Below are 26427 nucleotides of genomic sequence, written 5' to 3'. Positions count from 1 at the left end.
ATATATGTATATATGTAGTGGGTAGTGGGTGCTTGTGTTTCATATTTTGGCTGTTGTAAACAATGTCACAATAACCATAGGAGTGCATGTATCTTCAAATGAATGTTTCCGTTTTCTTTGGGTAAATACCTAGTAGTGGAATTACTGGATCATACGGTATTTCTGTTTTTAATTTAAAAACAAAACAAAACAAAACAAAAAACTCCATACTATTTTCTACAGTGGTTGCATTGGTTTCATTTTTGTAATTCCTTACTTCTTGAATTTTACATTATAAAGATATGTATACATGTGTGTATGTGTGTGTGTATATATATATACACACATATATATTTATCTATCTCTATATATCTCTATCTATATATATTTAATTATTCACATGTAAAGTGGAAAAAAGGAAATGTGTTAGGGGAAAGCCCTGAGGAGAAAGAAGGTTGAGGCAGATAAGAAAAGGACAGACAGCTGGGAAACATCTTTAGGCTAAATCTGACTTGGTAGAAATTAAAAAAAGCTTGTTAGAAATTTTTTAAAAAGCCTTAAAATATTAGGGAAACAATATTCAATATAAAAGTATTTTGTATATGATATTGCAGTGTGAAACCACTAAGGAATAACAATCTACTAGAAGCAACTGAGATACCAATGAGAAATTCACATGCCCAAATTCCGATTTACACTGTAACAAAATAAATAACAAACCATAAGATGCAGGGTAATGATTGAGAGTTTAGCAGAAGGTAGCAATTAAAGCTGAAGGTAACTGGGAAAGATATAAAATCTCAGGAGTTCCCAGAACTCTTGCAAAGGAGTTTTCACAAGATGTGGGATTGGTTTTGATGAAGTCCAATTATTCAAAGGATTCTGTAAACACTGGTATAGGAGTCACACACCCATCTTCACACCAACACTGTCTGGTACTTTATTGTCCCCATTCTGACATAGAGGAAAGCCAATGAGCCTTGGAGAAGGGAAAAGTCCTGTGCAGGTGTACCCCAGCCAGCTTAGTGGCAGAGGATGAATTCACACCCACATCTTACTATCTGCAAAGCCTAGAATCTTTCACTATTTCTTCTGAGCAGTGGAATATATTTTGTTATCTCACTTCAAGAGATAGAGAAAACACCAAAAGTGATATAAGCTGTGGCTGCTACTTTATTAGCAGCCAATTCACTCTCATCACATCAGGGAGACTCTCAGATCAATCCAGTTATTCTTTAAGTCAGTGTTAGCCTATAACTCAATAACTTGCCAGCATAAAATTTAGTTTTGAGGCAAATTCCCATCATACTGCATTGCCTATTATGTGATTAAAAAAGAAAAAAAATGATCCTAAAGAAAGAAGAAAATGTCACTTGTGGTGAGCAACAAGTACAGAGTTTTCAAATCAGTATGTTGTATATCTGAAGCTAATATAACATTGTATGCCAACTATACTTCAATAATAAAATCTGAAAAATGAAGGTCATGAATACAGCAGCATAGGTTGTGAATGAGAAATGTCCATCAAACAGCATAATTCTGTCCCTTGACATCATGATGTTATATAGCATCCCATAATGCCTCCTGGAGAATTCAGGTATTTTCCTTTGTTGACTCTATGTACACCTCTTATATGGCTGAAGCTATGGCTGCTCTGAGCATCACCAGTTGATGCTTGGCTTGGACAATCTGTGCCTCTGTTCCCTTTCTCTGGTACCTCTAGCAAATGAGCACAATAATATGAGAATAATATGAGGCATATTTTATAAATATATAGATAATATCTGTATTATAATGATATACTATATTATACTAATCACTATGATATTAATTATTATTATTATTATTATTATTAAATGAGGCAACCAGCTCTCATGCTTAGCCATCCTCACCCCTAGAACATGGCCCATGGAAACTATTCAGATTTCTTCCATGCTTCTAGGGAGACCCAGGAAAGGATGATGGGGGCTGCCTCAAGAAATTCTTGTACCCAATCAGGCTATGATCTCATGCCTACCATCTTGTCCTTGGTATGTGGAATGGAACCATCAATGGTACTTCCACTCTCAATGGCCCCAGGAAGGAATAGGAGTAACTGTTTCTTTAGTTTTCAAATTTCCAGCCTTCAACAGAGGGTTTCCTCATATCCCCATGTGCTCAACATATTCCACTCCCCTCTACTTCTCTCCCTGTCATGTGATTAGTTGCCAAAAAGGAAGGGATAAGTACTTTTCTCTGAGGTGACAAATGTTACTTGCTGGGTGATTTTATTATTTATTGAGCTCTTAGGGGGAAGTTGGACAAAATTCTCTAGAAATAAGACTGATGGAACTATATGAGAACCCTCTAATTCTCCATGATTTCTGAGTTCATGCATTTTAAGAAGTCCAATGGTCCTATCAAATATCAAAATGGTGGGAAAGCCAACAAAAAATATTAACTTCTAAAGAAATTTGGTATCCATGAAGTGAAACTAAAAAAAAATAATACTGTGTGAATTTAGTGATTTAATTGTGCCTGGATTAGTTAATTAGATAATTAACATAAGAATGTTCTTTTCATATTAGCTCTCTGTATATTAATAATAGAACTGTTCATAAGATTAGCAAACCAGACATTGGGAAGTGCTAATTAACTTCAGAAATGGAACCTTCTAATTTCTAAAGTACTTTCTCCTTGTCTCCTTTAGAGAAGTGGCATAACACCATTTGCTGCACCATCTTTTGCCTTGCTGATTGCACTGTTTTTCAACATTTGTTTTTTACTTTTCACATTCTTTTAAAAGCAAATATAAATATAATCAAATACTTTTCCACATACCTGCCATGAAATAATCTACATAATTGTTTCCTTGGCTTTCTACACAGAATTCTGGCAATTCTTTCACCTCTATCAAGTTGTATTTCTCACTGAAAAATAATTTAATTCTTGGGGTACATTTGTTAGTCCCAACATGTGGCTTCTGATATATAGAGTCCCAAAAATCAAGTGGTTTAAATAAATAGAATATTATTACTTTAATGTAACAGTGCATTCAGTTTCCCTTCCACTTTCTTTCCTCCTGAGTGGGTTGTGCATAGTTTGAAGCCTGGCAAAACTGGCTTTTCCCAACCCAACTGGATACAATTGTCTCCTTAAGACAGAATGGCATTGACAGTTCTTCCGTTACTGCTTTTATGGTTGGAGCAGTGGTTGAGGATTCAAGAATACTCAGTAAACAACATCTCTCTCCCATATTCAAGTTCTGAAACTATTAAAAATAAAACAAAATATCACTATTAGTAATAAAAGTGATTTTATTAGTAATAAAAGTGATATTGGAGATAGTGGCTTATATCCATGAGCGAGTGGGATCCATTACACTAAACTAAAAAAATCATACAGACTTGCCTACTCAATTATTCAAATATGAGAAAATAAGAAGCAATGAAGAAGAGTTTTCCCCCAACATAGAGAAATCAAGGAACTGAAAACAACTTATATTTTTGGCCAAGAAAGATTAAAAAGCATTAGATGTTTATAAGTGAATACTTAAAAGTAAAAGAGTCACTCTAAGTACATAAAAGATCTTTTTTTTTTTTTTTTTTCACATCTCATAAGGATGCCTAATTCTACAGATCTGGGACTGTGACACCAAGAAATTTAAAGCTTTTGATACTACTGACGAGTGTGCCATTTTTGAGCTCTTTTCCTTCTAAGGATTTTCAGAAATTTCTATTTTTTAGGAAAATTTTCTAAATGCAAATGTAATGCATAGTCCTTAGAGGTAAGTACAATTCTTTAAGATTTGGATATTAACATTTACACAATTATTAGAATCAATTTGCTTATTTGTGTTACATAATTTAAAAATATTTTTATTGTCTAATTTAAAAAATATATATGCACCCCTATTTTACTGCAGCATTACTTACTACAGCCAATATATGGAAGCAACTCAGGTGGTCATTGATAGATGAATGGATAAAAAAGAGTGGAATACTACTCAGCCACAAAAATGAATAAAATCTTGCCATTTTCAAGACAAATACCATATGATTTCACTTATATGTGGAATCTAAGAAAAGCAAAACAAATGAATAAACAAACAAAAAGCAGAAACATAAATACAGACAACAAACTAGTTTTTGCCAGAAGGGAAGGGTTTGGGGGTTGGGAAAATGGGTGAAGGGGAGTGGGAGATAGAGGGTTCCAGTTATGGAATAAATAAGTCATGGGAATAAAAGGTACAGCAAAGGGAATATAATCAATGGCATTATAATAGCATTGTATGGTGACAGACAGTAACTACCCCTGTGGTGAGCATAGCATAACACAGAGACTTGTGGAATCACTGTTGTATACATTGACACTAACATAATATTGTTTGCCAACTATATTTAAAAAAGTATGTTGATAGTCAGAAAGCTCTTTACCTGTCTCAATATTCCTTATTTTGTGTTTTTTATTCCATCAGTCTCTTTCTGTCTTTCTTTCTTTTTCTGTCTCTTTGACTCTTCAAAAATTCGGCTCACAGTATTATCATCTCTCATTTTCCTTTTATTTTCTTTTCTATTTTAATAGTGTATGCTTTTGTCTTTATGTTTCCATTTCTGTGATTTACTCTCTTACTCTTTTATTGTATTGAATTGAATAGCTTGATCATTTGTTCTTTCCTATTTTCTAATAAATGCATTTAAGACTATCTCAACAATTTAGCATTTAGGGTTGTCTTTTTATTTGATTCAATGTTCTATAATTTCAGTTTTTATTTATTATTAAAATAATTTAGCTTATTATTTGATACCTTTTTGAAGTAGCAAATTAGGACAGATTGTATATGCAATAATTCTAAAATATCTTTTTTTTTTAAAGATTTTACTTATTTATTAGAGAGCAAGAGAGAGAGCACAAGCAGGGAGGCCGAGGGAGAAGCAGGCTCCTCACTGAGCAGGGGCTTGATCCCAGGACCCTGGGATCATGACCTGAGCTGAAGGCAGATGCCCAACCATCTGAGCCATCCAGGCACCCAATTCTGAAAGTTTTTATTTTGGTTATTTTTTCTCAGAAGTAGCTCAGTAGAGAAGATGATGTGGAATCTTGGAGACAGAGGCCCCAAGTTATTGGGATAACTTGGAATAATGGAAAATCTCAGAATGGCCACTATACAACTCCTCTAGAGGCCAATGATCCAGGGGAAACAGGCTTATTATTAGAAATTTAGTGTTCATTGGGGGTTACATGCAACTGATAAATTATTGAACACTACATCTGCAATGAATGATGGCTAATTGAATTTAAATTAAAGAAAAGAAATTTAGTGTTTATGTCTTTTCAGGAAAACACACAAATCTTATTATATATTTAGGATTGTCTATGCTCTTTTCATGTTCCCTTAATATTAACATCATGTTCAAAAATAAATCTATACTCTTTAACATGGCTCACAAGGTCTTTCATGCTCCATATGCCAAGCTGTTCCAAGACTCATAATTTTCCTACCAATATGCTGTTACCTCTTCACTATTCTAGGTATAGGGCAGACTGTGATAAAGAACACTTAACAATGTCACTTCTCCCAAGGAAATTATTATATTCTAGAAGGTGAGAGAGACAAGTTATTAAAAACAAAATGATCAAGATTGTTTCAATTCTTTCAGAGAATATTGAAACACATTTAAAAATTTTAATAGTGATATGAAGATAGTTAGAAAAGGCCCATCTGAGGAGGTATGGTGAGACCAGAAGGACAAGAAGACTATAATCATTTAACTGTCCAATGGCAAACTATTTTGAGCAGAAGGGTTAAGTAAAAGGAACAACAAGTATGAAGGCCCTAGGAAAAGAAACCTGTAGGCTTGGACAAGGAGATGAAAGAAGGAGTGTAATTAGTAATGAGATAGAGTGGCAGGGAATGAGATCAAAGAGGCAGGCAGAAACAACCACCAAATATTTGAAACAACCCTTATAATAAGTGCAATGCAAAAGTAAACGATAAGATACTGATTCCCATCTTCAAACTGGAGAAGATTTAAAAGCTTGATAATACCACATATTGAAAAAGAAGATTGCTCACAACTACTTGTTGTTACTACTTTGGAGAATAAATTTCAGAAAGTCCATTCTTATGATCCAGTTCCCCAGAGAAATGATCTTATGCATGCACCAGATGGTTCATTGCATTGCTGTTGTGAATAGTAAAACAAAAACAAAAACAATACAGACTGGAAATAACTTAAATGTACATCATTGGAAAGATAAATGATAAGTTATGGAATAGTATACAGTGAAAATACTATAGCAGTGGAAATGAATAAATAAGAGCTATAGGTAGTCCTCTGGTTGAAGCTCACAATGTTGAGGTACAAAATGTTACAGGAGAATATATATAGTGCAATTCCATTTATGTACCTTTTTAAGCTTTTTATTTTGAAATAATTATAGGCTCTCAAGAAGTTTCAAAAGAGTACAGTGAGATCTAATGTACCCATTACTTAGATAAGTATAGTACATTATTAAAATTAGAAAATTGACATCAGCCTAATACAATTAACTAGACTACGAACCATGCTCAGATTTCATCAGTTTTTACATGCACTCATTTTTTATGTCTATAGTTTACATGTATAAGTTCCATGCCATTTTATCACCCATATAGATTTGTATAACTACCGCCACAGTCAAGATACAGGACTGTTTTTTTCATTACATAGGAAATCCTTTGTGCTATCCGTTTACAGTCACAACCTTCTTTTAAATCCTGACTAACACTAATTTATTCTCCATTTCTATAATTTTGTAATTTTGAGGATGATATATAAATGGAATCATAGGATATGCAATCTTTTGAAACTGGCTTTTTTTTTTTTTTAATTGAGCATGATGTTCTTGAGATCCACCTATCCAACAATTTGTTTCTTTGTTTCTTTTTATTGCTGAATATTATTCCCTTGTGTGATGTACCAGAGTTTGTTTAACTATTTATTCCTTGAGGGATATTTGTATTGTTTCCAGCTTGCGGATATTCTAAATAAAGCTGCTATGATCATTTGTGTTTAGGTTTTAGTGTGAATACATATTTTCAATTCTCTTGGGTAAACGCCCTAAAAGGGCATTGCTGGATCATGTAGTGAATGCATATTTAACTTTTTTTTTTTTAATTGCATAAATGTTTTTCTTTTTTCTTTTTTTTTTTATTATGTTATGTTGGTCACCATAGAGCACATCATTAGTTTCTGATGTAGCATTCCATGATTCATTGTTTGCGTATAACACCCAGTACTCCATGCAATATGTGCCCTCCTTAATAACCATCACCTGGCTAGCCCATACCCCACTTGCTCCCCTCTAAAACCCTCAGTTTGTTTTCTGGAGTCCATAGTCTCTCATGGTTCATCTCCCCCTCTATTTCCGATCCCCTTCATTTTTCCTTTCCTTCTCCTAATGTCCTCCATGCTATACCTTATATTCCACAAATAAGTGAAACCATATGATAATTGTCTTTCTCTGCCTGACTTATATCACATGTTTAACTTTAAAAGAAAATGCCAAATTTTTTTCCAGAGTGGCTGTACGAGTTCCATTCCTTCTATCAGTGTATGAGCGATCCACTTTCTTCACATGGTCTCCAGGATTTGGTACTATCAGTATTATATTAGACATTTTAATAGATTTTTGTGGTATCTCATTGTGGTTTTAATTTGCATTTCTTTAATGGCTAGTGATGTTGAAAATCTTTTCACATGCTTATTCACCATTCATATGTCTTCTTTGGCAAAGTGTCTGTTCAAGTCTTTTTTCTTTTTTTCATTTTCTAACTGGATTGCATTTTTCCCCCCACTATTGAGTTTAGAGTGTTTTTAAAATATATTCTGGATAGAGGTCCTTTGTCAGATATGTGATTTGCAAATAGTTTTTCTTTTTTTTTATTATGTTATGTTAATCACCATACATTACATCATTAGTTTTTGATGTAGTATTCCATGATTCATTGTTTGCGTATAACACCCAGTGCTCCATGCAGAACGTGCCCTCTTTAATACCCATCACCAGGCTAACCCATTCCCCCCAACCCCCTCCCCTCTAGAACCTTCAGTTTGTTTTTCAGAGTCCATAGTCTCTCATGGTTCGTCTGCCCCTCCGTTTTCCGCCCCCCTTCTTGCAAATAGTTTTTCTCATTGTAGCTTGTCTTTTTGTCCTCTTAACAGGTTTTTCACAGAGGAAACATTTTAAATTTCAATTAAGTCTAACTTATCCACTTTATTTTTTAGATCTCTCATAGATCATTTTGTCTAAGAATTCTTTGCCCAACTCTAGGTCACAGAGATGCTCTCATCTTCTCTTCTGAAAATTTTATAGTTTTACATTTTACTTTTAGATCTGTGATTTATTTTCTATTAATTTTTGTAGAAGGAATCAAGTTTAGTTTGAGGTTTATTTTTGCCTTTTGATGTCCAATTGTTCGGGCATCATTGGTTGAAAATACTATCCTTCCTCCTTGAGTTGCTTTTGCACCTTTGTCAAAAATCAGAGGAGTATATTTTTGTGGATCTGTTTATGGGCTTTTTATTCTGTTCTATTGTCTATGTGCCAACCCCTCTACCAATACCACATGTGACACTTATTGTAGTTACATTATAAGTCTTACAATGGGGAAATGTGACTCTTTCCATTTTACTCTTCCTCTTCAAAATAATTTTAGCTGCGCTTTGCCTTTACATATATAATTTAAAATAAGTTTGCCTACATCTATAAAATTTTGATTGGATTTTGGTAGGAATTGTGTTAAATCTATATATCAACATAGTTATAATTGACATTTTTTCTATATCTCCCATTGCATTTATATGATATGTCTCTCCATTTACTTAGATCTTATTTTCTTCTTTTCATCGGAGTTCTATAGTTTTCTACATATATATCCTGTTAGTGTTTTATTAGATTTGCACCTGCATGTTTTATTTTTTGGAGTGATTACAAATGGTTTGTGCTTTGAATTTTGGTTTCTGATAAATTTGTGATAGAAATTATTGATAGAAATGTAATCGAGTTTTGTGTGTTTACCTGTATCTTGTGACATATTACCTAATAGGATAATATCCAGATAAGTCAGTTCTAAAATTAATCTGGAATGGTAACTTAAAACAAGACAAAGGAGCAATTGTTTCACTGGACTTAAGGTATAATATATGAAATGGTAGTAATTAATACAATATGGTATTGGCATAAGAATAGGCAAATGAACCAATGAGTTTATTCTCTATTCTAAATAGAGAATCCACAGACTCATGCATATATTCCCCAGGCTTCATGTATATATTTCATGTGGAAATTGTAATTTCAAATCACTGATGAATAGATGGACTTATCAATAAATGATTTAGAATGTTTTAAAAATTGTCATTTTAAAATTATTTTAGAAAAGTTAATTTACATTAAAAATTAACTTAGAATGTATTTTCACACAAATAAAAAATAAACAATAGATGTCTTAGAGTGAAAAATAAATGTAACTATTAGAACAAAAGTATTAGAAAAACAGAAGGTAACATTTTGTTATAATTTGGGGATTGGAAAGCCTTCTCCATGAAGACATAAAACTCCAAAGACATAAAGGAAAGGTTTGATAAGTGTAACCTCTCAAAAATTAAAAACTTCTGTTTTTAAAAAAGCTATCAAAGAAAACGAAGGAACAAATGGCACTCTGAGAAAAAATATTTAAAATAATACAAAATTAATGTACAGAATATGTAAGTAATGCTTATAAACTAAGTCTGAAAAGACAACCCAGTTTAAAATGGGAAAAGATATATGAACAACTTACAGAAGTTACAGAGACAGAAATTAAATGTAGAGATTGAGTTCCCCATCTTGAAGCAGACAGCATTTGTCTATTGAGTGAATGAACAGTTGTTCAGATTATCAAAAAAAAAAAATTGTTGAGTAAATGAATGAGAATTAAACAGCATTTAGAAACAAAGCACATATCCCAATAGAGAGTATAATCAATTTAGATAAGAAAATCAAAGCAAGATTTTTTAAGGTATGATAAATTTAATTCAAGAAGTATTTTCAAAATTTTTGATGTACTTTGTTCTTTATTGTGAACAGGCACTTTGTCCATGAGGTGGAATTAAACTTAACCCATTTTGCTTTTGCTGTGCGGTGATCACAGAGTAATTTTTGTCCCAGTGTTCAGTAACAACCCCAGCAGATCCCACAGGATTAATTTCTTTGCAATAATCTGTCTAAATGTCACTTGTTCCTTTCTGATCTCATCTCTTACTCACTCTTTATCCAAGGGATCTTGAAGGCATTGTTGGAATAGATTCAGATTCTGGCTTTCATCTTCTGTTCCTCTCCTTCACAGACCGCATAATCTCTCCATGCTTCACACAATTCTCTATTTTTGAGTTTTCTAACCTCCATGCTACTGCTTACTGGGTCCCTCTCCCTGGAATGCACTCCTTCATTCTGATCCATTATCAACACAAATTGGGGTGGTTGCCCTGCTTACAAAGGTGTCCCTAATGACTATGCCCTCCCCACTGGTTATTTGTGACTAATATGCATTGTATCAATTGGATTCTCTCCTTAGAATTTGAGCACAAGAACAGAGATGTCAAGTTGTGAAATGCAGCTAAAAGCTAATTATTTCTTAGCTGCATCCTAGAAAGAAGAGTCATGTGCCTCTGTTGCTGACATGTCCAGACAGATATCTCTTGGTTCTTGGCCTTCCTCAAGTTTGGTATTTCAATTCCTCCTTGATGCATCTTTCCAACAAACCTTTTCTTTCCTTTAAGAGAACTATTAATTTTTGTGTCCTTTGCTTTCTGGTGTATACAACCAAGGAGCTTTAACTTACCTTAAACCCTATCTCCTCAGATCTACCCTTGCTTGCCATTTAAGGCCACGTTCAAAGTCTTTCTTTCTCTATAGGGAATCTTCATGGCCTTACACAAGTAGAATCCTTCTCCATCCTCTGGAATTTCACAGTCCTTTGCCTTCACCTCTCTCATGACAATCACCACTTATAACTTGTCAGAAGCATATTAACATATGATGCATATCACCCATATGAGAACAGTAGTTCATTGACAGAATGGTTTGCATTTTTTTTTCTCCACAGTGACTTATATGATACTTGCACACAGCAAATTCTCAGTAAACAATAGTTGGTTTTTTAACTTATGTATTGGAAAAGAGCTTCCCCTTCTATGCATAAGGCTCTTGTACGGGGGGGAGGGAGGAGCAGAGAGAGAGGGAGAGAGAGAATAGTAAGCAGGCTCCTTGCTCAGTGCTTGAGCTCCTGACCTGACCCAACCCTCAGATCATGACTTGAGCCAAAATCAAGAGTCGGATGCTTAACTGACTGAACCACCCAGGCACCCCCAGAAGACATTTTATTAATACCAGCTACCTTCTTCTTGAGTGTACCTTCATGCTATTTCACACCACTCTCTTAACTTTGCTGCAAAGTAGATAATATTGTGCCTACTTTCTAGAGAAGGAAGAAAAAGTTCAGAGAAGTGGAATATATTTTCCAAGGTTGCATAGTGATTCTGAAGTGGACCTGGGCTAGAATTTTAGTTCTGATTTGTATTCTGCTTTGATATGGCTCACAGGTTCCCTTACAAGAGACTGCTTCAGTCCCAGCAACACCTACAATTCCTCGGTACTTAAAGGGGCAGGAGTGCTGGAAGCAAATGGAAAGGGATAATTTCTTGTTTGATCTGCAAACACTCATTCTTTGAGTTCTGAAACAGACAATGCTCAGCACCAGTGATCTATTTGTAGTGAAAGAATCAGTACAATCAGATTTGTTAGCCCTCATTATTCCATAATGAAGCAAGCCATTACTGCAAGATAGAAGATATTTTGAAAGATGTCACTGACAAAATGTCCCAGAGGGATTAAACGAGTGAGGGAGGAAAATATTCTAAGTTATTCAACACCTGGAAATAAGAAGAAGCAGTGTTTATTTTTAGGACTGGCCCAGTATCAGTGTCAGTATGAGCATCCACAGGCATTTGCATGTTTCTGGGCCTATTAGATTCCGGGTATTGAGAGTCAGTGAATTACATTTTTAAACTATTCATCAGAGGAAGGAATTTTTGTCTCCATTTTGGAGATTAAGTAACTGAGACTCAGAGAAGAAGGTCTGGCCTCTCTTCATATAGAGAGTAGCGGAGTCAGAATTCACATTTAAATCTTATCTCACTCTCTGGTGCTTTTTCACTGTGTTGCTTTGTGTTATCAAAAATCATATAACTCAAGAGTAATAATGGAAATCACAGTCAAAAATGGTAAATCAACCCTACACAGAGACTGCTGATAAATAATTCTGTGTGATCTCCAAGTCAGCCCTCTCCTGGGGCACCACAGTATAACCATGGCACAGGGGTGCAAAAGTACCTGGCTTTGAGGATCCCAAACAGGCCAGGTTTGGCCACCAACCACTGACAAAATCCAAAGGCAGAGAGATAAGTAGTGGTGGCACAAAAAATGAACTGATTTCAGTGAGGCCTACACCAGGAAGACAGTGGAATAATGTCTCGAAGACTGTCTCCAAAGCGCTGAAAATACCTCTAGGTTTATATACAGAAAATGTGAGACAAAGATCAGTGGATATGTGCTGGTGGGCAGTGAAGGTCAAGTTGATCATTGTCTTGGGGTCAATCACATGGGTTTTGCTGATGTCAGGGCTTGAGGGGGTAGTTTTGGTTACCATCATGGGATGCTTTGCCCATGGGGTCTTTTGCCTGAGTCAAGAGATAAGCTGGAAAGAAGAATTTAATCAATCAGAAAGTACAGACTGGGGTCAGAATGGAGGTAGTGAAAGTCTTCTTTCCACAGGGCTCTCCTGATCCCATCCTGGACAACATTTTTTATAAAGGATGTACATAGACATGGAGACAAGCTTGCTAAAAGGATCAGAGAAGAGGGGATTGGTAATTTATATAACTAAACAAAAAATGATGAGATTAAAATAATCTCTAGAGGTAAAAATGCTCTGAAAAATAGTAAAAGTAAAACAGTAAAGGTGAAATTGCTTATGAGAAAATACTTAAAGAGGAATTTCATAACTTCAGGAAGGAAGAGAACTGACCAGACAGCTGCTCACTGGAAAATAACTCAGGATTTGTTTGATTGCTAGCCTATGTACACCTACAAAAGAGTGATGGATTGAACAAGCAGGGCCTTACTGCTAGATTCCCTCATTTCTGCACAGTAGACAGTCTCCAGTGGAATACTCCATTCTTACGCTTTTGGAGGAATATAGACAAACCAGAGGCTGAGAGATTTTGTGCTTACTCATTTGCACATTCTAGTCCCTCTGCTTGGAATATCTTTTTACCTGGTACCACCAAGCAAAATCAGCTGGCTCTTCCAGGCTCTCTGCAAATGTTTCCTCCTCTATAGGGTCTTCTTTGTCATCTCCAGGCAAAAGGCATCTCCATAAAAGGAATGACCATAGGCTGAATTTGTGGGGTGTCTGTCTCTCCACAGGGTGGGGAGTCCTGCAGGATAGATTTTCCAATCCACATATTTTGCAGCATGACCCTATGAGGTGTGAAGCATTACAAGTCATTGTCATTATATGTCAGCTCATGAACCAAGCAGTACACTTTCTAAAGATTTAATTAACACCCAGTATGTCAATGAGCCAGCAACGAAAGCTCAAGATTTTGTTTATGCCTTGGGCCTTTAAACCTCTCTTTATCCATGTAATGTAATAAAAGGGAATGTTTTCTGAGTGTGCTACAATGCTCCGATTCAGATCAATGCAATCTGAGCTGTGTCAAATAGTATATTGTGAAATATTGGATTTCACAGAAAGACAGAGGTTCAATTTATTTTTCTGCTGCCGTGCCCATCTAATCAGAAGAATAGACTCACTGCCGATTTTTTCTAGACATGATACCTAAGGAAGATGAAAGTGCAATTACATTCTGCTGTTGCATGGCGGTTTGAAAGGAGTTAGAGCAGGTGTTCGAGAGAGAGAGAGAGAGAGAGAGCGCCCGGAGACAATGGATGCTCCCCACACAATGAATTGTGGGACATGGAGCCAGTGAGAGGGACAGGCAGTGTTTAAATGATGACAAGCTGTGATGGGCTTAGGAATCACGTCATGTGTCTGCCAGGCATCAGTCAAACAAGAATTCTCTGTTTGTTGGGAGTCCGTGAACTTACTGAGAAAACACTTTGAACTCGACTGAACATAATTGCTTACTGAAAATAGATTCTGGCGAGTGAACTGAGACCACTACCTTCTAGCTGTAGCCTTTTAGAGTTTTTAGAATTTACAAAGTGTTTTCCCACACACTGTCTCAAGCGCTGTTTAGAGCACTCTGCCAGGCACCAGCAATGCTACGTTGAGCAGAATCAGACATGGTGTATGTCCTTGGGAAGGCACTAGTACAGCAGGGCAGGTAGATATTAAGCAGATAATCACACAAGGAAGTGTGCTGTTGAGATTCATTTTATTACACTGGTATTTAAAAACGTTAAGTCCATTAGAGATGCTTCTGCAGCAGCTATGGGAATAAGGGGGCTTAAAGGACAGGTTCTGGTCCCCATCTCTGTTTGAGTTAACAGCACGCAGATTTTGTTTGACATACCAATCTTTGTAATAAGTTTTTGCTTGAAAAAGTTTTCATTGTATGCAAAATACCAAAGACTTCTGAACCCTACATTTAGGAGAATGGATAATGTGCTAAATGCTAGAATAATTGTATTTTTCCTGGTGTCCTGCTGTTTCTAGGCATAACACTTATGTGTTTATCTCTTTGAATCCCACTTCATTCAGGTGGTGAAGGTCCATTCTCTGAAAATTCCAAATGTGACTCCAGCAGGATGTCAGTTGAGGGGTCCACCTGGCTCACCAAGGCCAAAGGGACCCACTGTCAGTGCCCCTGCAGGTTTCACTTAGCATTAGTTGAGCAGAGTGCCACTTCTCCTCACAAAAATTAGCTGAACTTTGCAAGACAAGCCTCCCTTCTTACAAATCTCTCTGTGAAGTCTCAACACCTTTGCAAAGGTCAGCCATATTGTTTTGGTCTTTGGCTGATCTGACCTTTGGCTTTCCCTGGGGCTTTTTTCAGGGTCAGGTACAGGAGTTACTTAGCAATCAGAGAGGATAATCACACTAACCTTGGCTTTAGTGTGCTTCCCTGGATTGGCACGGAAGAGAAGGTGCAGTGACTAAAAACTAGAAGTTCTCTGCCTTCACTCACATCCTGATCAGCTTCTGCTGATCCCACAAACTTCTGAAGGATCCCATTTGAGAAAATAGAAGACTTATTTGTTGTGTCAATCATCTGAGGAGTCACTTGCAACACCAAACAAGTATTTGGGCAAGGTTGGGCAACCAGTGAGATCTCTCAGGACATTTTTCCTTTGTCTATAAATAGATGAATGGGCCAGGTGGTCCTGAGCAATCTATACCAGCAATATGATTTAGTGGTTCTTTGGCACAATCTTTAACAACCATAGTTCTCATATCTTCAGCTCAATCCATTGAATATATCTTACTAATACTCTTTGAATATTGGTCTCTATATCTGTTAGATGGTTACAATCCAGGTTTTACAGAATTTGGAAAATCAATTAAGATGATAGGTATGAGTTTGTCCTCCTCCTTGTCATCAGCCTTGTTCTGGTTCTCCTTGTTTTTTATCTCTTGTCACCTGTCCTTGTTACCTTCCTCTTTCATCATTAGTCACTGTATCCCTTCTCTTTTATTTCAGTAGCCCTGAAATCCTTCTATCTTATTTGTCTCTGATAATGTTGCATTTAGAAACTGCATCACATGATTCATTATGTGACTCACAGGTCATTCATGCCTATTGTCACTCATTGGTCATTTATGTATTTTTTAAAAGATTTATTTATTTATTTGAGCAGGGAAGGGGCAGAGGGAGTGGGAGAGGGAGAGAGAGAATCTCAAACAGACTCTCCACTGAGCATGGAGCCTGATGCGGGGCTCAATCTCACCACTCTGAGATCATGACTTGTACCAAAACCAAGAGTCAGATATTTAGCCAACTGAGCCACCCAGGCACCCCTGGTCATTTGTGTATTGCACACTTTCTAAATACAGGGCCCAGAGCAAAGCCTGGGATAGGGCAGAAATTAATACTGCCCTCAAAGAGTTTACAGTTTTCCAGGAAGGCCAATTTCAAACATGTAATTTCAGTAATGAGTGAAAAATGTTTGATAGGACATTTAGCAAATGAAATCTGTTGTTGTTTATAGGTTGAGATCTGAATGGTTCATTCCACATTAATTTAACACATACAGACTTAGTCCTAACTGTGTACCAGTCCCTATTTTCAACACTGGTAATGCATCAGTTAACAAAACAGACAAAATCCCCTGCCTTCTTGAAGGTTATAGTCTATTGCCCATATGCCCCCAGGGCATGGAAAGGGAGAGGAAGCATGGAAGAGAAGAGACAGAGCTTGACCAGAGTTCAGAGTGTGCTGAGTTCCATTTAGAGTCACCAGATGGGTACATAGGCCATATGAGTTCCTTCCAGGACTCCTCTCAATTAGTTAGACTTTAAGACTGAAAACTATTTCTGCATTTGCTCTGAAATTTCATGGAGGATGATATCTACCACACAAATGAGTAGCCCAAAGAATGACCCATATGGAGATCAATTTTGAAGTTTGAGACAGGAAAACTATTATTTCCTCCAGGAAACTGAGACCTTCCTTCCTGTACTAATGAAATTCACTAACAGTGCATTGCCCTCATTGCTCTCACAGCCAGAAAGCTCAGGGACAAATCAGTCATCAATATTTAGGCTTCAAATATTTGCTTCCAATTCACTTGTTTGTTTTAAATTTATATTTTGTTAACATTGCTATATGAATATCTTTTGTTTGGTTAGTCTAGATCCCAAATACGGGCTCTGGTTAGAAAACTGTCAAGAATGATGACTCAGAATTTTCTGTTATTTTCACCTTGTTTTACTATATCTCCAGTAGCATGTAATATGATGAAAATGCCAGGGACCAACAGGGAACAGATCACTCTTCTCTCTCACATGAAGATCGGACATTTCTTTTTGTTTATATCTTCACTTTTATCTTTTTGTTTATATCTTCCCTTGCCCTGCTAACTTTGTCTTCCTTATGGCTTCCCTTGCCCTGCTAACTTTGTCTTACTTGCCCTGTTAACTGTGCCCTGCTAACTTTGTTCATGCTTCCCTTGCCCTGCTAACTTTGTCTTCTTTATGGCTTTGTCTTCCTATCTCTCTCCTTCTCTGATTCTTCTCTGATTCTCTGATTCTTGCTTCTGATAATTCTAGATATCTCCTTTTGGCTTTTGCTCATATTACTTACTACTTTGGTCCCTCTGTTCTCCTATTTTAAGTTAATGAGTGAGACATCTGATTGAAGCATCTTTTCATGTCACATGAAAGATCTGTACCTATGGCAGGTGTAGGTGTCACTGATTATTCTGCCCATGGGCCAGGTGCCCGCCCTGGTCTAATTGGCTTTCACTAGCTAAGGCCAGGCTATGTGGGACAAAATAACACTGGATATTCCATTCCACAGATGGAGAGGTACCTTTAGAAGGAGTATGTGTGGGACAGGAACAATGGCATCTCTAGTTAAGTGGCTTTCTTGATGCAGCCTAGGAATAGGGATAGAGAAATTTGATCAATCCACTCAATACTGCAATTCCCTTGCATGAGATGTGCTCTCTGCCTGGAACTTGGGAGTTCTATTTCTTCCTACACCTCCTTTTTTTCAGTTTTCTCCCCTGCTCATCTTGTGCTCATCCTTTGAGGCTAAGTCCACTCATTGCAGGTCAAGAAAGGTGTCCTCAACTTCTATCCCTGTGCAGGTCTTTCCATTCTGATCTCAGAGAACCCTGTGCTTGCCTCTGTTATAATCTTTTTCCATTTTGTTAATTGTTTTTTTTCTTATTTGTTTCCCCTGCTAGGTCTCAACAGCACTAACAGGGTTAGCTTCTCATTTCTGTACATCTAGCCCCTGAAACAGCATCTGACCCTCACTAGGACACACTATGAGATGGAACAGGGAACCAAGGCTCTCCTTCTTCTGTCCCAGGTCAGGATGAAAGCCCATTTTCTAGAGCGGATATTAACTGGGTGTTCACATCTATATAACTACACTCCAGGATGAGAGTTAAAAGTCCTAGCCTATACATTGAGACCACAACCAAGTATTCCTTTCCATGGACTTCCTGGAAATTTCTTCTTTTGCCATTTTCTTATCTCTTTTCTAGACCCACACTCTGTGTCAACTTGTCCCACACTTATCACATTCTTATAATTCACTATCCCTTCCCTTTTAGGTCTTTACATATAACCCCTACTGCGTCTGTCGAAATCTAAGCCTCTGTTGAGCTCCTCTGTTGAGGACGTTTGTTTTGGAAGACTTGGGGTGTGAGACCCAGCTCCACATCTCTGTAATTAGGTGACTGCAAATAAGTCACTTGATTTCCTCATATCTAAAGTGAGAATCACAATTCATTTTCTGCCCATTTCAAAAACTGCTGAGACTATCCAGTGATATAAGCACAGAAGAAGCTTTTTAAATCCTTTGTCAATATTTGTGACAACTATTATTCAGCTTCCTTTCCTACTTCCATTCCATCTCCCATCTTTGTTGCTTATTTACAATCTCTGACTTCCAGAAAGGATTTGAGGCAATTGTCTCAGCTTTATACCTTTCTAAAACTGTGTGAATTCAATTTAATAAATGTTGATCTCCTGTTATATTAGCTTTATTGAGCACTTGCTATGCTCTGGGAGCTGCATAAATCGTATCATTGAAACCACACACAAAACACTTGAGGGAAATATTTTTATTTACCTTTGCTTGCTGATTGTGTTGAGGCTTATGGATGTTAAATAACTTGGTCCAGGTTGCACTTAGAAGTTATGGAGTCCAGCTTTAACTCAGATCTCAATGAGTCCAAAGTCTATGCACTTAACTGTACTCTATACCATCCTTCATGTCCTCTGGCCCCAAATGAATCACTTTTTTGATGTCCAACTAATCTTTCATAGTCTTTTCCAAACATTATTCTTGAAGCTGTCCTGAAACTCTTGTCAAATTAGTGGATGGGGTTTGTGCTCGTAGGTACATACCACTCAAGGAGCTTGCCCATGGGCTTTATGTTCCTTGAGTAGGTGACTCATTTTCTCCCTGTAATTTTTGTCTCACCTGTCAGTCTATTTAATTAAATTCTAAGCTCTTTAGAAAAGATTAGGAGTGATATCTACGTACTGTATTCCCTGCCTAGTTCATTTTTTTTGACACAAGTTAATGTAAAAATGTAATTACATTGTAATATGAGGGTTGGAAGTTTATTACGTCATATGTCATATATCATAGTGTTTAATTTCAAAATTCAGATTCTTACATTCTTTCCCTTGAGCAGTAGAAACCATTAACTCAGAAAATGGAAACTGGAACTTCTGAGTTGTGAGGGGATGGAGAAAGTCCCTTAATCCAGAGTTTTTGTTTTTAGAGATGAGAAGAGGGAAGCCTGGATGAGGGAAGTAACTTGGTTTTCAAAAGAGATTTTGAGGGGTTCAAATTCTTATTTTCATATGATTCATCATTGTGCATCTAATAATAGCAATGCATAAGAGTGAAAACAAGAGTAGTTTAGAATAGAGGGGAATGAATACTGGTCTTGCTGTCCCCACCTGCTTCTTGATGCTTGCTGGGCCACTTCATGCCTCTGACACTCATGTAGCTCCACTCGAAAATGGAGAGCAATGTCTAGTGTTAGGTGTTCATTAAGGCCTATCAGACTTGCATATTCTGCTGGTTGAGGTTGCCATTGTGTTCTAGAAGGTGGAGAACACAACAGAGAAAACTCAATAGTCTTCACTTTGAAGGAATTTCATAAGAAGTTCCATGTTGAACATGCACAGACACAGCAACACTCACTTCATGAAGCCAAGAAGAACAAACTAGTTTTATGCTGAAAACCATTAAAATGATAATTTATGTTGTATAAATTTAGAGACATAAAGGTCATTAGAGGTGGCATTATCAGGCAGTTCCTATGATAAAAGCATGTCACTAAAGTAGTCCTTGAAGGACCACATAGAGAAAAGTGAGGACTGTGGTCCAAACAAAAAAGATCAGAACAGGCAAATGTGGAGAAGTGGGAATGAGCACAGGCAGGAAAGGGATGGATAGGAGATCACGTAATGGGTGTGAAAGCCAATTTTGTGAATGGTGATGAAAATTTTTATATTGGTGCTTATATCCAATGAACAGTTATGTGCGGGGCCCTGTGCTAAGCTATTAAATATGGCATTGAGCAGGACAGATATTGTCTGTTTCTGTCTGACCCTTCCATTGTGGAAGGGAGGGGCACTAATTAGAATCATTAAAAATTAGATGTGATGAGCATTGTGGAGGGAAAGCCCCAAGGAGTGGGAGTAAAAACAGGGGACCCCATTAAGAAGCTCTTCTCTGTAATATCTGCCACATCATTCACTCTTTCCTTTGCCTCCATGTTCTTTAAGGCTCAGAGATGGCAACTGTCCTGCAGTCTTGTGCACTCTTGTTATATAGCTATTTAATTACATCTTTTCCTGGGGTACCTGGGTGGCTCAGTTGGTTAAACATCTGCCTTCAGCTTAGGTCATGATCTCAGAGTCCTGGAATGGAGCCCCACATCAGGGTCCCTGCTCAGCAGGGAGTTTGCTTACCACTCTCCCTCTGCCTTTCTCCCCTGCTTGTGCTCTCTCTCTCTCTCTCTCAAATGAGTAAACAAATTCTTTAAAAAATAAAATAAGAAGAATTACATCTTTTCCTCTGTTGTATTGTGAACTCATAGAACCAGGGACGATGCTCTGTTTATGCTTAAATTTCTAACACCTAACTCAGAGCTTGTCATATACTAAGTGGAATGAGAGAATGAAATAACATCTTTCCTCTTCTATGAAAAACACATCACTATCCTCAACTTTTCTCTAAATGGGCTCTGCCATGATAGTTCCAATGCTTTTGTGAACTATCAAGCTAGCATGCATTCACATAAGGGCCAGCCTTCTGTGTCCCAACAGTATATGTATGTGGTTGCTTAGTAATTCAGTGAAGGAAATACGACTTGATCAGCGGGCAAACACAAGCTTAGTTTGGAGGAAGAGCAATAGTTTAATGCATGCATGGATGTTTGGGGCTGCCGCGTGCAGTAACATCATTGGCTGCAAAGAGGTGTGGAGAAGCAAGAGATATCCAGGAGTCTTTGATTATTGTTTTGGAATATTGCATTGCCATTTCTCCTTTCCTAACCTGAATCTTAGGTTTGCAATCAGGAGTGGATGGGATTTCAGTGGAGGATTAAGTAAATAAGTCATATTAAAATGACAAAATGGGTAAATAGAATATAACATGGAATGAAATGTAAATTGGATTTAGGCAAACACTTTTATACAGCCTTACCATCCAACCTTATCCGACCGCTTAGGATTCCTACAGTGGCTTCTGCACACAGTTCTATTACATGTTGCCACTCAAGGGCATTTGATGTTTTCTCTCTCTGGAAATTCATTTGCATTTAAATGATTTGAAATAATCATAAAAGCCAAGTGCTATGAAGTTTGAAATTAGTTACTGTCTATAAATTGCGATGCCATTAAAAGATGATTGTGGAGAGCTTTGCTGTCTCAAATGTAGGCAGATTAAAATCTAACAAAGTACACCTTGTTACAAACCTGTAAAGAATGATGGGATATAGAGTTAAATTGATTTATTCCCCTACCAGTGCCTGTAAACTCAATGCACTTGAGTTTATTCTCAGAGTAACAAACTTTTTCATCTGGCCTGTATCGTCCTCTTTAAATCTATGGATGTTTTATAGAACTTATGAGATTTCATTCTTAACCTTTATGAAAAAGTGAAAGGAAGGGGAATTGGGTTGCATTTTCTTTTTAAACCTGAGGATCTGGGCAACATGCTTTGGAAGAGAATCTTGGACACCAGCAGGCACATGTTTGAAAGCCTCAGATCAAAGTTATATCCTATAGAAACTCCTATTCTAGCCATCCTGGAACATGTAACAGAGGGCAATGGCTAAAAGTGCAGGCTCAGGGGTCAGAAATTTAGTTTTAAATGACAGTTCTGACTGCCACTATTTATATGACCCTAGATAAGTTGCTTGATCTTTTTGATTTCAAACTGGGAATAATAACAACATCTATATCATAGGATAATGGGTAGAGTAGAAATAAATAAAAAGCACATAAACATTTAGTACAGTGCTTAGGGCATGGGAAGTATTCCATAGATGTTAGCTGTTATTTTTTACAAGGTATGACAAAGATGCTCCATCCTTGACTTTGTTTCCCAGCCTCAATTCTTAAGATATTTTCACACATGGCCTCAGTATTATTTGATGATTTTTCCAACAAGAAGTGAGGTAACATTTATGCTCCCTCCTTTTTAATCTACCTTTTTAATTTTTGACCAATAGAATACAGAGGGAAAATGGCACCATGCCAGTTTCTGTGCCAAGCTGGAAGAGACTGGCAGTTTCTGCTTCCCTGTTCTTGGCATGTTCATTCTTGGAACCCAGCCAGCATGCCACAGGGAAGCTTGAATCACTCCAGGGAGAAGCCCATGTGCAGAGAAACTCATAGCTAGCTAGATTGCTTTCTGAGGGCTGCTGTTAAAAAGTACCACAAACTGCATGGTTTAAACAACAGAAATGTATTGTCTGAGTTCTGGAGACCAGAAATCTGAGATCAAGGTGTCAGCAGGTTTGGTTCCTTCGGGGGGCAATGAAGGATCATCTGTTCCAGACCTCTCTGCCTGTCTAGTAGATGGCCACATTCTCCCTGTGTCTTCACAGTCTCCCTTCTATATATGTCTGTGTCCAAATTTCCCCTTCTTATAAGGACATTAGTCATACTGGATTAGGAGCCACAGTAATGAACACATTTTAACTTGATTACCTCTATAAAAATCCTATTTCAAAATAAGATCACCTTCTGATGTACCAGGGGTTAGAATTTCAACATACGAATTTTGGGGGGATACAACCTAATGCATAATACTTACATTAACTTGCCAGTTGTGTGAGTGTGCTATCTTCAAAGCATATCCTTCAGCCTCCATATTACCACATGAACCTAGCACATATTACTGATTCATGAGGGATTCATGATTATTGTTATTTTAAGCCATTAAGTTTGGTTTGAGTTGTTATGTAGCAATAGATAATTCAAACATGCTCTTCTTTGGACTGGACACTTATCATTGATTTTCATTACATAATCTAAGAACTTTGTCTTCAACTGATCCTTTGTTCAATTGACCCATTTTATTCCTGGCTGCTTTAGGTAGGGTTTATAATCCAGTTCTGGCCCCCAAGAATGAAACCTCAGCTCTGTATAGAGTTAAACCATACAGTCTACTCCCCATACCCAGTCAGTCCAAAACATAGTTTGGACACCTGGCCACCCACCCAAAGCACCCCTAAGGTCTCTTACAGACACAACTTGGCTTGTGACAAGGAGATGTCAATGAAAGAACTCTTGAAGAAGACAGTCTAGTGTATCAGAGAAAAAGTGAAATTAATGTTAATTTTGCAGGGCACCTGGGTGGCTCAGCCAGTTAAGCATCTGCCTTTGGCTCAGGTCATGCTCTCAGGGTCCTGGGATGGAGCCCCACATCTGGCTTCCTGTTAAGCAGGGGAGTCTGCTTCTCCCTCTCCCTCTACCCCTCCCCTGCTCATGCTCTCTGTCTCTCTCTAATAAATAACATCTTTAAAAAAAGCTTAATTTTGCAAAACGAGTCACTGCTTCTTCTGACCTTTACTATCCTAATGTCTAAAAAAGCCTGTTCACATAACTAGTTTTACCAATATACTCCCAAGGAGATGACCTCCATTGGCATCAGCATGAGACTTCAACTTCATTCTTGTAAATTTTCCATCATCCTTCTGGATTGTTTCTTCCAGTTCTCTCTCTTTTTTTTAAATTTAATTTTATTTAAATTCAATTAATTAAATTCAGTTAATTAACATATAGTACATCATTAGTTTCAGAGGTAGAATTCAGTTATTCATCACTTGCATATAACACCCAGTGCTCATTATATCATGTGCCCTCCTTAATGCCCATCACCCAGTTCTCTTTCTATTTAAATATAACACTTGGGGGGACCAGGTCTTATTTTTTTTTTTGTCCCTAAGCAGGAGTAAAGATAGTCTCTTCTACCTGAGACAGCCAGGAGTGGGAACATCAAATGACACATCTGTCCAGAGTCTTAGAAGTACCAGGGTGGAAGCTGAGAAGACCCAGATCAAATATCAAGTTCAAAGGACAGGACCAGAGTTAAACTAGAAGAAAAAAAAGTCTAGAGACTGATTGTTCCTCCACTTTCTCTTTGGTTTTCACTGCCTTCCCATCAATTTTCTTTCCTGGAATAGACACTGAGGGAAGATGGGAAAATCCAATTAGCTTGGAGGGCCTGGGCCTAGGACTCCAGGCAGAGGAAATCTTGGCACCCCCAGATTCAGGGACTTTGATCATTGATCCCCTGTGGCCTCTGAGTGCTGGTTCAATTGTAAGAAGTGCCACAGAGACTCTGTAAAATTGAAGACTGTGGACAGGATTAACACATTTTACGGAGTGGTTCAAACTACAGTTACTGATTAGAAGATGTACCTTTGCATAGCTTTTTTTGCCTTAGGGTTTATTTCATGTAGAAGATCTCCCAATTTAAGATGTAGCAATTCTTCCTGCTTTGTCAAAGATTATTTGACCATAGAGTTGAGGGTCCATATCTGGTTTCTCTATTCTGTTCCATTGGTCTATATGTCTGTTTTTGTGCCAGTGCCATGCTGTCTTGGTGATCACAGCTTTGTAATATAGCTTGAAATCGGGCAACGTGATGCCCCCAGCTTTGTTTTTCTTTTTCAACATTTCCTTGGCGATTTGGGGTCTTTTCTGATTCCATACAAATTTTAGGATTGTTTGTTCCAGCACTTTGAAAAATGTCATTGGAATTTTGATCCGGATGGCATTGAAGGTATAGATTGCTCTGGGTAGCATAGACATTTTAACAATGTTTATTCTTCCGATCCATGAGCATGGAATATTTTTCCATCTTTTTGTGTCTTCTTCAATTTCTTTCATGAGTGTTTTGTAGTTCCTAGAGTATAGATCCTTTACCTCTTTGGTTAGGTTTATTCCGAGGTATCTTATGTTTTTTGGTGCTATTGTAAATGGAATCGTTTCTCTAATTTCTCTTTCTACAGTTGTGTTGTTAGTGTATAAGAAAACAACTGATTTCTGTGCATTGATTTTGTATCCTGTCACATTACTGAATTGCTGTATGAGTTCTAGTAATTTGGGGGTGGAGTCTTTTGGATTTTCCACATAAAGTATCATGTCATCTGCGAAAAGAGAGAGTTTGACTTCTTCTTTGCCAATTTGAATACCTTTTATTTCTTTTTGTTGTCTGATTGCTGTTGCTAGGACTTCTAGTACTATGTTGAACAATAGTGGCGAGAATGGGCATCCTTCACGTGTTCCTGATCTTAAGGGAAAGGCTCTCAGCTTTCCCCACTGAGGATGATATTCACTGTGGGTTTTTCATAGATGGATTTTATGAACTTAAGGAATGTTCCCTCTATCCCTATACTCTGGAGAGTTTTAATCAGGAAAGGATGTTGTATTTTGTCAAATGCTTTTTCTGCATCAATTGAGAGGACCATATGGTTTTTCTCCCTCCTCTTATTAATGTGTTCTATCACATTGATTGATTTGCGAATGTTGAACCACGCTTATATCACGGGGATAAATCCCACTTGGTCGTGGTGGATGACCCTTTTAATGTATTGTTGGATCCTATTAGCTAGGATTTTGTTGAGGATTTTGGAATCCATATTCATCAGAGATATCGGTCTGAAATTCTCCTTTTTGATGGGGTCTTTGCTTGGTTTGGGGATTAAGGTAATGCTGGCCTCATAGAATGAGTTTGGAAGTTTTCCTTCTGTTTCTATTTTTTGAAACAGCTTCAGTAGAATAGGTATTATTTCTTCTTTGAATGTTTGGTAGAATTCCCCAGGGAATCCATCAGGCCCTGGACTCTTGTTTTTTGGGAGGTTTTTGATCACTGCTTCAATCTCGTTACTGGTTATTGGCTTATTCAGGTTGTCAATTTCTTCCTGTTTCAGTCTTGGCAGCTTATAGGCAATGGAAAAAAGACAGTTTCTTCAATAAATGGTGCTGGGAAAATTGGACAGCCACATGCAGAAGAATGAAACTCGACCATTCTCTAACACCATTCACAAAGATAAACTCAAAGTGGATGAAAGACCTCAATTTGAGACAGGAATCCATCAAAATCCTAGAGGAGAACATAGGCAGTAACCTCTTTGACATCGGCCACAGCAACTTCTTTCAAGATACATCTCCAAAACCTAGTGAAACAAAAGCAAAAATGAACTTTT

General features: G+C 37.3%; 1 long non-coding RNA gene across 1 annotated transcript in view; it reads left to right on the top strand.

The window, feature by feature from the left end:
• LOC118538538 (uncharacterized) overlaps positions 1–3605 on the top strand; it is a 405254-nt gene extending 401649 nt beyond the window's left edge. The window contains exon 5 of the long non-coding RNA XR_013446283.1: positions 3580–3605. This is a non-coding gene — a long non-coding RNA (uncharacterized LOC118538538). The remainder of the gene's footprint in view (positions 1–3579) is intronic.
• The last annotated feature ends 22822 nt before the right edge of the window (positions 3606–26427 follow it).

Source organism: Halichoerus grypus, chromosome 3 (genome assembly GCF_964656455.1).
Source record: "Halichoerus grypus chromosome 3, mHalGry1.hap1.1, whole genome shotgun sequence".
NCBI classification, from domain to species: Eukaryota; Metazoa; Chordata; class Mammalia; order Carnivora; family Phocidae; genus Halichoerus; species Halichoerus grypus.
Note: the sequence above shows the minus strand (reverse complement) of the source record. Positions and strands in the feature narration are given on the sequence as shown.